Source organism: Stegodyphus dumicola, chromosome 10, assembly GCF_044657685.1.
Source record: "Stegodyphus dumicola isolate Sdum_Otavi_A_Nest chromosome 10, ASM4465768v1".
Lineage (NCBI taxonomy): Eukaryota > Metazoa > Arthropoda > Arachnida > Araneae > Eresidae > Stegodyphus > Stegodyphus dumicola.
Genome location: NC_140777.1, coordinates 184,912,381 through 184,924,520, shown reverse-complemented (window position 1 = coordinate 184,924,520; position 12,140 = coordinate 184,912,381).

The window sequence follows — 12,140 nt, the reverse complement described above, 5'->3', positions numbered from 1 at the left end:
TGATTTATAAGGACCAGATTAGCCTCGTGTTGAACTGGTGATGATCATGAGTAATAATTAAATAAAACATACATTTGTTATCCAATATATATATCTTAAATTTTATTAAGTTTCTTAAGTGGAAATCTAAACAAAATTATCAAACAAAGTATACCAAGAATAATTAAGAATAAATGTCCTCTGGGATTTATTAAATAATTAAGTGAATTTGCTACACAATACAAGTAATACCATAATTAATTTACCTCTTAGCACAGCCAACGTACATTACGCGGATAGACTGGAATTTTCTTGAAACACATCTGGAAAACCTGGAAAAGTCAGGGAATTACATTCTCCTGTTTGAGTGGCAACCCTGCATGCAGTTTCTTCATAAATTATAAAATTTTCATCGCCTGGTGTGACCCCACTGGTTGTCCTGGCTTTCGCAACCGCCCTGTTTATACTTCACCTTAGTGTTACTAAATTGGACTTTTGACTTGTTCCCAACAGTAGTAGGCATAAACACAAATTAATTGAGCCAATGGAATAGAAAATCGAAAACACAGAAAACATCTGCACCTGGATAAACAGATAAATGCAGAAAAATGTTCTATTTCATTGAAAATAAATGAATATAATCTGCTGGGTTTGACAGAGTAAATCAAAGTAATAAAAGAAAAGGAGTAGAATATTATTATTATTATTTTTTATAGTGTAGCAAGGAAAGAAAAAAGTAATTGAAACTAAGTTCTAATAAAATAAGAGCAGATTGTGCACATGTTAAGCAAGTGGATGGTAAAAGTAGTGATGAGCAAATATATATACAGTCAAATGTCGTTAATCCGGACTCGTCGGGACTTCGGCGATTCCGGATTATAGATCATCAGTTTAAATCTCGTAAGATGGCATGCAGAAATTCTAAAATTAAAAATATGAAACCGTAATTTATGAAATAAAGAACAATTATGATCTAAAGGGTATCAAAATTTACAAAAAAAAAAAAAAAAAAATCTGAAATGTTTCAGATTTTAAATTACGTCCAAAGGGGCGTTTTTTAACATTTTGTGTGTTACCTTTCTTTATTAAATATCATGTTCCTCGCACTTAAACCATAAGATCCAGTGCAACAGCAATATCGCAAAATAGTTTTAAAACGAGCATATCTTTAGAATTTCCGATACAGAGACTCACGCGCTGGAGATAAAAATGTTTTTTCTGCACAACGTTGCCATTGCTCGCTTTGAAATCTTTGAGTTTGTTAATCAAAAATTCGTCAAAGTTTTAAAAAATAGGAAATCGATCATAAAACAAATTTCAAATTTCAAATTTGGTCTTCCACATGCTCATATTCGTTGGAGGATTACGTTATTCAAAATTCGATGACTCTATGTACCGTTATTTTATGACAGTGTGAGAAATATGCATACATTTACGCAGATTTTCATTATTTAATTTCTTCAAATATAATGCAGGACTCTAACATTTTATGGCAACAATTTGAAAAGTGAACCGACATTTATCCGTCCGACGCAAAATGCCAAAACGAAACTAATAGTCCTTCGGGATTCAAATCCCTTTGGACTAAAAAGACTTTATATTTATTTGTTTACTTCATTAAACATTTCTTTCACTGTAAGTTGCTTCGTTTTATGTGATAATACTCTCTCTTTAATTCTATAAACAGACATAATTTCTTGTTCAATTACAAAGTTCCGCTGTTCAAGTCCCGTTAATTGCTGTGCCGAGAATACCGACTAACTTGTCAATCGAAAATGTTTCGTTTTCAGTAATTTTTATTATTAGCCCAAAGGGGCAATTTACTCATAAGGGCTATTAATTTCATTTTGGCATGTATCGGTTCACTTTTCAAATTGTTGCCACCAAATCACATGAAAATTCTTTAAATATAATGCAGGGCATATTAAATATATGCCCTGCATTATATTTAAAGAAAGTAAATAATGAAGGATCTGCATAAATATATGTTTGTTTCTTGCACTATGAAAACAATACCTAGAGACATCAAATTTTGAATAACATAGTCCTCCATTGGAATATGTGCATCTGGAAGCCCAAATTTTAAATTTGTTTTATTATCTATTTCATATTTTGTAGCACTTAGCGAATTTTTTATTAACTAACTCAATAATTTCAAAGTGAGCCATGGCATGACTGTACGAAAAAAAAAAACATTTCTATCTCCAACACGCGAGACTATGTAACAGTCTCGCGTGTTGGAGATGTTAGTTTTTAAAGGAAAAAATGTACAATTTACAAACATATAAGAGTAAAGAAACTGAGATCACTGAGCCGGCTAACAGAGTGGATATATATATAAATATATTTATATACGTTTGGCGCGTTTGGCCATGGCTCTCTAAGCTTTTACTACGCTCATCCGTATTACGGGCCTTTGATAGCTTCGCTAGCTGATTCTATATTTAGGGGGCCAACTAGTTAGAATTGTATTAGCTTCAGCTACATGTCTTTAGTTCGTCATTAGTTAAGTTCTCCTTTTTTATGACTAGTTTTAAGCCCAAGTGGAGGCTTTGTTGTACGTTCTGAGAAAGGGACAGACTGTACACTTTTAGTTTGAGCAATAGAGGGTAATCAACCCTTCTTGAGGTTCATGTTTCTGTTTCTGGACTTAAGCGTGTGTGTGTGACATCTGTACGTGCGAAGAGAATAAAGAGCTCTATTTTCCAAGACGAATTATAAAATGGATTCAGCAGGCAGAAGACTCTGCAGAGAATTCGAGAGCGCTTCCATTAAAGTAATGCAAAGAAGGACATGCAAAAGTGGTGCCAATCTTGCGATGCCTATGCGGTTGGGAAAGAACCAAAGAAACGCAGCGCCGGCGGAAGCTACAATGTTACAATGTAGGAACGCCTTTTGAACGTATCGCCTTTGACATTCTTGAGACGTCTACCACAAACTGCTGATGGCAACAAATGTATCCTGGTTGTCATTGATTACTTCACCAAGTGGCCTGAAGCATGTCCTATTCCTGATCAAGAGGCTGTCACAGTATCAGAGTTAACAATACAGCACTAGATTTCCAGTTTTGGAGTGCCTTTTCAGTTATATTCCGATCAAGGAAAAAATTTTGAATCGGCTGTAATTAAAGAACTCTGCAAGCGACTGGGCATTGACGAAACCCAAACGACACTTTTACATCCGCAGTCAGACGGCATGGTGGAGAAGTTTAATCGAACCAACCTTAGTAACCTCGCGTTGGTGGTTTCCAGAAACCAACAGTACTAGGACAAGAGGTTTCCTTCGTTTCTAACTGGCTTATTGCAGTGCTGTCCACGAGACTACCGGCTATTTCCCATCCCACATTCTTGTTGGAGACGGCCGCTGCAGACAGACGATTACATAACGGCTCGGCGAAGGTCAACAGAAGGAGCGCCGCATCTGATTGGACTATTTTTTATTATTCTTATTTTTTCTTTAATTGAGAACTAAGCGGGGAAATTCCCTTTTCAATCGGTTATATGTGTGCACTTAATAGAGTAACGTAACGTTTTCAGCTTGTGTGAAGTATCCATATTAAATCTTTATATTAATAATCCCTGCTGTGATTATTTAATTTGTAACCTGCACGTTGTAGCCCTGAGAGTTGCAACATAGTAAATTTGGCGTCCGCTACTTTATATTTTTGATGAAATATAGATATAAAAGTTTTGAAAGCAAAACGAAAGTCGCTGAGAACAGCTTTTACGGTATGCTGCAACGATATAGCTCAGAAGATCGAAAATAAAAGTTTAATAAGTGACGAAGTCAGTCCGTTGTTTCGGCAGATTCAAGACAAATTCTCACGTTTGGAAACAACTCAAGAAGAAGTTTCGAATTTGTGTCTAAGTGATGATGCTCTTCAAGATGAATATTCTGAAGATTTTTTGAAAGCAGAAGAATACCGTGACAAGTTCTGCTTGATCTGTTCTCTGTTAGAAAATGCAAAGAAGGCAAATTCGGTTACGGAAGGAACAACAACCGAGCAAAAAAGGAAATTCAAGCTTCCGAAACTTGAATTGCGAAAATTTAGTGGAGAACCGAAAGACTTTCTTGCTTTTTGGTCCCAGTTTGAAAAAATTCACAATGACCTCTCCATTGTCAATTTCAATATCTTTTACAATGTGTGGTAGCAGATTCTAAAGCGTCAAGACCAGTTTTCCGCCAACTAAAGAAAACTATTCAAAGGTGATCGCACAACTTAAAGAACGCTTCGGCAGAGATGAACTTTTGGTTCAGATTTATGTACGGGATCTATTTTCCATAGTAATGAAAAATGCTACTGGTAGGATTAAAGTAGATTTAGATGGATTTAGATTTGTGGCACTGGACACCCTCGGTAGAACTAAAGAAAAATTTGCAGAATTTTTAGAGCCACTTGTTGAGTCCTGTTTACCAGAGACTGTTCTTCGTGCGTGGGAAAGAAGCTGCTCCGTGGAAGATACTGCGTCACAGCAAGATAGTGCGCGTTCGTTGGATAAACTTTTGTGCTTTCTTCGACACGAAGTGCAAAGTGAGGAAATGATTAAGCTCGCTCGTACCGGGTTGGGAGCTTCACGTTCTGCACATTCGCGTCCCCATTGTGATGATCCGGGTTGCTCTACAGCTGCTGCCTTGGTAAATGTTCAAGACAATACAGGTAGACGAAATTTACGTTGTATTTTTTGTGAAAAATCTCACAATTCTGCCGAATGTTTTTCTGCTCGCAAAATGTCTTTAGAAGACAAACGAAAACTTTTGGTGCAAAAGCGCGCCTGTTTTCGCTGCTTACGAGTTGGACATAGTTCACGGGCGTGCAAAAATAAAGTTAAATGTTTAACATGTGATAGATTTCACTATACCATTATGTGCTCAAATGGAGAACCTGTAAAGCCAAATGAAACTGACAGTACTGTTATTTCAAGTAATGTGTTGTCTAATCAGTCAACTGTTAATGAAAATGTGTATTTGCAAACACTTGTTTTAAAAATAGTTTTTGAGGGTAGACAACTTAAAGTTCGTAGATTTTGGACAGTGGTTCTCAGAAATCTTATCTTTCAGAAAGGGTTATCGCGTTTTTGCAACTGCGTCCTAAATCGAAACAAACCATTATACACGGTTTGTTTGGGGGGAGAGACAAGTCTTCATTCCCATTTAGTGTTTGATGTTAATTTAAGAAATTTTGAGGGCATTTATGACCATAACTTTGAGGTACTTTCTCAGAACAAAATATGTGGATGTGTTCCAAAAGTAGTTGATCCCAATACCCTAAGAGAATTAAAAGAAAGAAATATTACTTTGTCTGATTTGCAAGCTAAGGAATATGACATTGAGTTGCTTTTAGGAGCAGATGCCATTGGAGACATTATTACTGGCAGTTCTATGAAACTGAACTCTGGTGTAACTGTAGTTGGGACTCAATTCGGATACACTGTGATTGGTAAAGTAAACAGCTTACCTAAAGAACCTACTTCAGCTACTATTCCAGCATTACTACAAAATAATTTGTGAAATAATGTAGTTTCGTTGCATTGTGCTAATCTTAGCGTAACTGAACACTGGAATTTAGATGCCATTGGCATAACAGATCCAACTGAAGATGTTAAACGTAAACTTGCTGACTCTGACACCGTTAAGCAATTTAAAGAGAATTTAAATGTTCTTCCTGATGGGCGATACAAATTGCAACTATCCTTTAAATCTGAAATTCTGTTACCGAACAATAAGTCTATGACTTTTAAAAGGCATCAAAGAATGTGTCACCGAATTAATGAGGAAAATCAGTTAGATGACTGTAAGGTAGTTTTTAAGCAATGGGAAGACCTTAAAATAATATAAAAGGTTCCTGAAACTGAAATTGATAATTTGAGTTATTATTTGCCCCATAGACCTGTTATAAAGCATACTAGCCAGACAATGAAGATAAGGCCGGTGTTCGACGCTTCAGCCCGAGAGAGAAATCAACCATCCCTTAATGACTGTTTAAATAGAGGGCCGAACTTAATTGAACTCATACCTGATATAATTGACAGGTTTAGATTGTATTCCGTTGATTTATCATCGGACATAGAAAAAGCATTTCTTCAGCTGAGTATTATCCCAGAACATAGAGATTATTTGAGGTTTTTTCTTCCAACTCTTGAAGAACCTATGATTTACAGACACTGCAGAGTGGTGTTCGGCATTTGTTAATCTCCGTTCCAACTCTCTGCATCAATAGATCATCTCTTGGATAATTTCCCTGCTGAGTTTGACGATGTGACCCAAAAATTAAAGTATTCGTTTTATGTTGACAATTGTGTCACTGGCGTTCACGATATCAAACAGCAAGAACATTTTATAGTTAAGTGACAGAAGTAATGGCTCGGGGATGTTTTAACCTACGGGGTTGGGAAAGTAATGTTCCAGGTCATTGTATTTCCCGTAGTTCAGGTATAACTTCTCTTGTTGAAATCTTATGGGATTTGGATAACGATACATTAAAATGTAATCTTAATTATTCAGTGGTTAATGAGATAAGTAAACGTAATATTTTGGCTATGGTAAATAAAATTTTTGATCCGCAGGGTTTTTTGAGTCCAACTACCTTATTACCTAAGTTACTATTACAAGAGGCTTGGACTATGAAATTAAAATGGGATGATCCCTTGCCAGATAACATTCAGAAAACTTTTCAGAAGTGGCAGGATGAAATTAAATATCTTGAGAAAATTAGAATTCCACGATATGTAGAGATAAATGAGAATTCAGAGCTGCATCTATTCGTTGATGCATGTGAGAGCTCCTATGGTGCATATGTTTACATTAGAACTGTAACGCCCGTGGGAGTCAAAATTCGATTGATCAGAGCCAAATCCAGGGTAGCGCCGTTAAAATCTCTGACAATACCTCGGTTAGAATTGATGGCCTGTTGCATTGGCGCGAGACTGGTTCACTCAGTATACGTCGCCTTAGACTTGCCTGATTTGAAAATTATTGCATGGAGTGATTCTATGGTAGCACTCTGGTGGATTAAGAACCGTGGGGATTGGTCAGTTTTCGTTGCGAATAGGGTAAAAGAGATAAACAGTCTGATTCATTCTCAGTGTTGGCGCCATGTTCCAGGTGATTTAAATCCGGCAGATATGCTTTCAAGAGGCAGTTCCCCTCGTTCATTTTCAGATTCTATTTGGTGGGAGGGTCCATCCTGGCTCCTGGAACCTAATAACAACTGGCCACCAGACCTTTTGACTTACGAGACCTCTGAGGTAGAACGAGAAAAAAGGAAGGTTAGATTGTGTAACCTTAATTCAGTTGAAGAGGAAATACCTTGGTATGAAATTAGGTTTTCGAATTTTCAATCCATCATTCGATTAGTCGCATGGATATTGCGGTTTGTGAAAAACGCAACAAGTAAACGTGCATTTCGAGAGACTGGAGATTTAACCGTTCATGAGATGGAATATGCAGAAAAAACTCTTCTAAAAATTGTACAAAATAAGTATTTTCCCTCTGCCGACTCTACTCCCATATGGGTGTCATCTCAGACAAAGAGGGTATAAAAAGGGTGAAAACGCGCATTACAGAGCGATCAGACGACCCTGAATTATTTGTCCAATTATTTTACCAGACCGGTGTATTTTCACCCAGCGTCTGATATTATCATTTACAAAATTGTTACGCTGGAACCCAAATATTACTTGGAATATTAAGGGGGCGATTTTGGATAGTGAGGGGCAGAAAAGCGGTCAGGAAAGTTGTAAAAAATTGTGTAAGATGCAATCGATACAAGGCTAAGGCTCCCGGTTGCGAGCCGGTGTCGCTACCAGGCGATCGTGTCAATGACGGTTCGAGGTGGTAGGAGCGGTGTTCGAGGTGGTAGGAGTTGATTTGGCAGGACCCTTGTATGTGAAGGGAGGTGAAAAAGTTTGGATTGTTTTTTCACGTGTGCAATATATAGAGCCCTTCATTTGGAATTGACTTCCTCATTGTCTACCGACGCATTCTTGTTGTCATTGAGACGATTCGTAGCCAGAAGGGGGAGGCCAAGAATAATTTATTCCGACAACGGAACTAATTTCAGAGGAGCGCAAAGAGAACTTAGTAACATCGATTGGGTAAAAATTTTGAGGCAAACGGCTATACAACGTATAATATGGAAGTTTAATCCTCCCACAGCCGCTTGGTGGGGTGGCTGGTGGGAGAGGTTAGTTCGTGTAGTAAAGGAACTGTTGAGAAGGACACTCGGTAACGCGGTTCTTACAACCGAGGAGTTGTACACAGTATTGTGCGACTGCGAGTCAATAATTAACTCTAGACCTCTTACATATGTGTCGGAAAATCCGGATGATTTAATCCCACTTTCCCCAGCCATGTTTCTCATCGAGAATCGTAGCTTAGGTGTTCCTGATGTTGATTTCTGCTATTCGAAAAGTCTTCGAAAAAGGGCTAGACATCGCCAAAAACTGCTTAATGATTTAAGGCATAGATTTAGGAAAGAATATTTAGGCCTTCTGGTCCAAAATAAGAAGAATCTATCGTCAGAGCTACGGTTGGGTGAAATTGTCCTAATAGGAGATGACATCAAAACACGGATGCATTGGCCTTTAGCTAAGGTCATTCGACTAATTCCTGGGAAAAATGGCAAGGTGAGAACTGTAGAACTGAAGACTCAAGCTGGTACGCTGCTTCGTCCCATTCAGCGAGTCTTTCCATTGGAAGTGCAGTTAACGGACACACCCACTGATCCCATAAACGATAACTCTTTTACTAATCCTATTTCTTCTATTTCTAGTGATGAACATTCAGATTTTAATGATTCTTCAAATGACTCTAGTAACATCTTGCAAGGTGCTAAAGTGTCAAGATTTGGACTTGTGATCAAGGTGCCTCAGAAATTGGATCTCTTCGACCAGGTACTGTATGTCTTTGAGCCAACCTCAAGTCGACTCAAAGAGGGGAAGAATGTTGGAGACGGCCGCTGCAGACAGACGATTACATAACGGCTCGGCGAAGGTCAACAGAAGGAGCGCTGCATCTGATTGGACTATTTTTTATTATTCTTATTTTTTCTTTAATTGAGAACTAAGCGGGAAAATTCCCTTTTCAATCGGTTATATGTATGCACTTAATAGAGTAATGTAACGTTTTCAGCTTGTGTGAGATATCCATATTAAATCTTTATATTAATAATCCCTGCTGTGATTATTTAATTTGTAACATGCACGTTGTAGCCCTGAGAGTTGCAACATTCTCTTCGGTCTTGTTGTTCGTCTGCTTTGTAATCTTTTACTTCGTCGCCTTCCAGATGCCCCTTCATCGCCTGAGGAGTGCATTCAAGATCCCCAGGCACGGTTTGAAGTGATGCACAATTTTGCACCAGAGCGATTCGACTTGGCGACGGAGAAGATGAAGGTCCGATACGACACCAGAGCTACTGGACATCGATTCAACGAAGAAGACAAGGTATGGTTGTGTAATCCGATTCAACGGAAAGACCCTTTCTGAAATTACAGTCGCCTTGGGATGGTCCTTATACAGTCCTAAAGAGGCTGACGACGCCGTAGTTCGGATCCGTAGGTCAACAAATTCTAAGCCTAAAGTCAATCATTGCGACAGGTTAGCTCCGCAGTATGGCCACAGTACGTAGTGTATATAATGTAAATAGTATAAGATCACGGTCCTATTTGCCTGTAAATTTGAAAATTTGTACGGACATTTATCGATTTAGTATTTGATTTGTTTTAAGTTACTTACTGCAGTTATTGTTTATGTTGTCTGTTAATGTATTGTTTATTATTGCATTGATTTCGTAGTTGTAAGTATGGCTTCCTGTCCAGGGATTGTACTGCCCGGGACGTGCAGTTTTTGGGAAGGGTGCAATGTTACGAATTTTGTACTTAATTGTTGTATTTTTCTGTGTAATGTACGCGAGTCAAATTTTAAGAGAAAGTTATGTCGAAAAGTAAGAATACATTTAACATTGAGTAAATGGGTATCTCGATAATTTGAAGAGAAATCGCCAAAAGTCGCCAAATTGGGCGACCATTTGGCGAAGTTTTGGTCCGGTCCATGTATCACCGTAATAAGCATTGCAACTGAATAAATGTAATTGACCACTATGTTACCTGTAACGGTAATCCCACCCTCGCATTGCTTTTCAGTAATTTCGAGAAGCAGAAAGTACTAGAAATATCTCGTGGTCGGTTGAAAACTATTTAAGGCCGAAGAGAGAGCATCTGCTCTCAGTTGCTTAGTTATAGTTGTTGGGAGTTGTTTAGTTCTGCGTGAACTGAGAAATCAGATTTGGCTTTCTCTTTATACGCGCTTTGCATTGCGTTGTGTTTAACGTTCTTAGTAGTTTGAAGTGTAACTATTGGTACTCTGTGATGCTGTGATAATTTCTGTGGAAAAGTCCAGATTTCTGAAATATGTCTTTTGATAAAAAAATAAATTTTATTAACCTATTATCTGACTTGCGCATTCAATCTATTACGAACCCGTATGCAAGCAACAATATGTATCTCTAATGAAATTGGAGGAAATAAGTTTAAATGAAGTGAAGAAAAAAGATGTATATAATTTAATAGGTGTACAAGGAAGCCATGTGATGTCCACATCAGATATTTCAATATGAGTATTTTTTATATGTAACTTTAGGGAAAGGTAGTAATAAAAATTATTAGACCTCAATGAAAAAAGAATGAATTTCTTTTTTGTGTTACATTATTTTAAATATGTAAAGAAAATGCGATCGTGATGTATAAAATTGTGATGAAAACGTAATTAACAAACAAGACCTTAGTAAAAAAAAATCTAATTTTTTTTACCCGTTTTTGTATTTTTGCAACACATAGAAGAATATGTGATCGTTGATCAAGGTCCGTAGAAAGAACAGGTTAGCTCACTTGGAGTAAACAAACGAAAAGCCAGCGACTCGTTCGGCTGTGACGTCACTGAAGTTCGCTGTAGCATCTCCTAATAGTAGTTTCGTATTTCCTATTGAAATATTTTCTGTTTTTCATCGGAAAAGTAAAAATTCTAATATTTGGAGTTGAAACTTAACTACCTAAAATATTTTTTACTGTATAGAATAAGTTTTAATTACGAAAAGTTCCCTCAGTAATTTATTGTTTCATCAAAAATCTTCCAAACTTCCTTACAGAATTTGCAATTCAAGATTCAGCTGTTTATTCCGTTACTCATTTTAGCTTCAACAGACTGAAAACCCACATTTCACAAGAACTGGAAAATATGTAGTGTAGTCAGAGCTTAAATTGTGCCGGCTCCGGTACTTTTCAGTTCATGGGATAAATGATAATTCTAGCCGGAACGCATCGGAGCCCTACATAAGAAGGCTCCGGCACTTCTTTTATGTAATTAACGAAACTACAATTTCAGTAGAAATTTAATCTCAAAAATTTTATTTTTAGCAGCAGTAAAATTATATTAAAAATCCCTTATTAAATGTTAATTTACCTCTTTACAATTTATTGAATTATTTTAATAAATAATAATCAATTATTTATTCATGGTTAGATAATAATTAATAAATATTAATTGCTAATATTAATTAAATAATTATTTATTAATTTGATAATAATTAACTATTTAATTTTTAAATGATAAATGATTTTAATAGTCATTTTATTTATTTATTTACTCTTGTTCCTCTTTACTAACGGTCTTCCATAGGGTTCCGGCACTTCTAATTTTAGAAATTAAGCCCTGAGTGTAGCGATATAGAAGAAATTCAAATTAAGAATATTTATTCTATAAAGCTGTACAAACTTGTCCCTAATGTTTGGAATCAAATTTGGCTGAAATTTAAATTAATTTTTTGCTAAATCAACTTTCGGTCCAATTGTTTCTGCAGTACTTGTTTCATTTAGAAATCTTAGTTTACTTTGTGGCTTTTTTTTTTTTTTTTTTTTTTTTTCAGGTGAACTCGCATGAGCTTTTCCTGTAATATATGATTAATTTTAATAGATTAAAAAAAAAAAAAAAAGAAATTGCATAAAATTATAAGTCGCTAGATTCTAAAACTTGTTTGTAATTTCTTGATGCAAAAGCAGCAACAAGAAACATAAACAAATGAACTATTCAAGCTATAACTGAAAGGAACTGTAATACTTAATCAGCAGACTCTTTAAAATCAGCAGCTGCATTATGTAATTCTATATAAA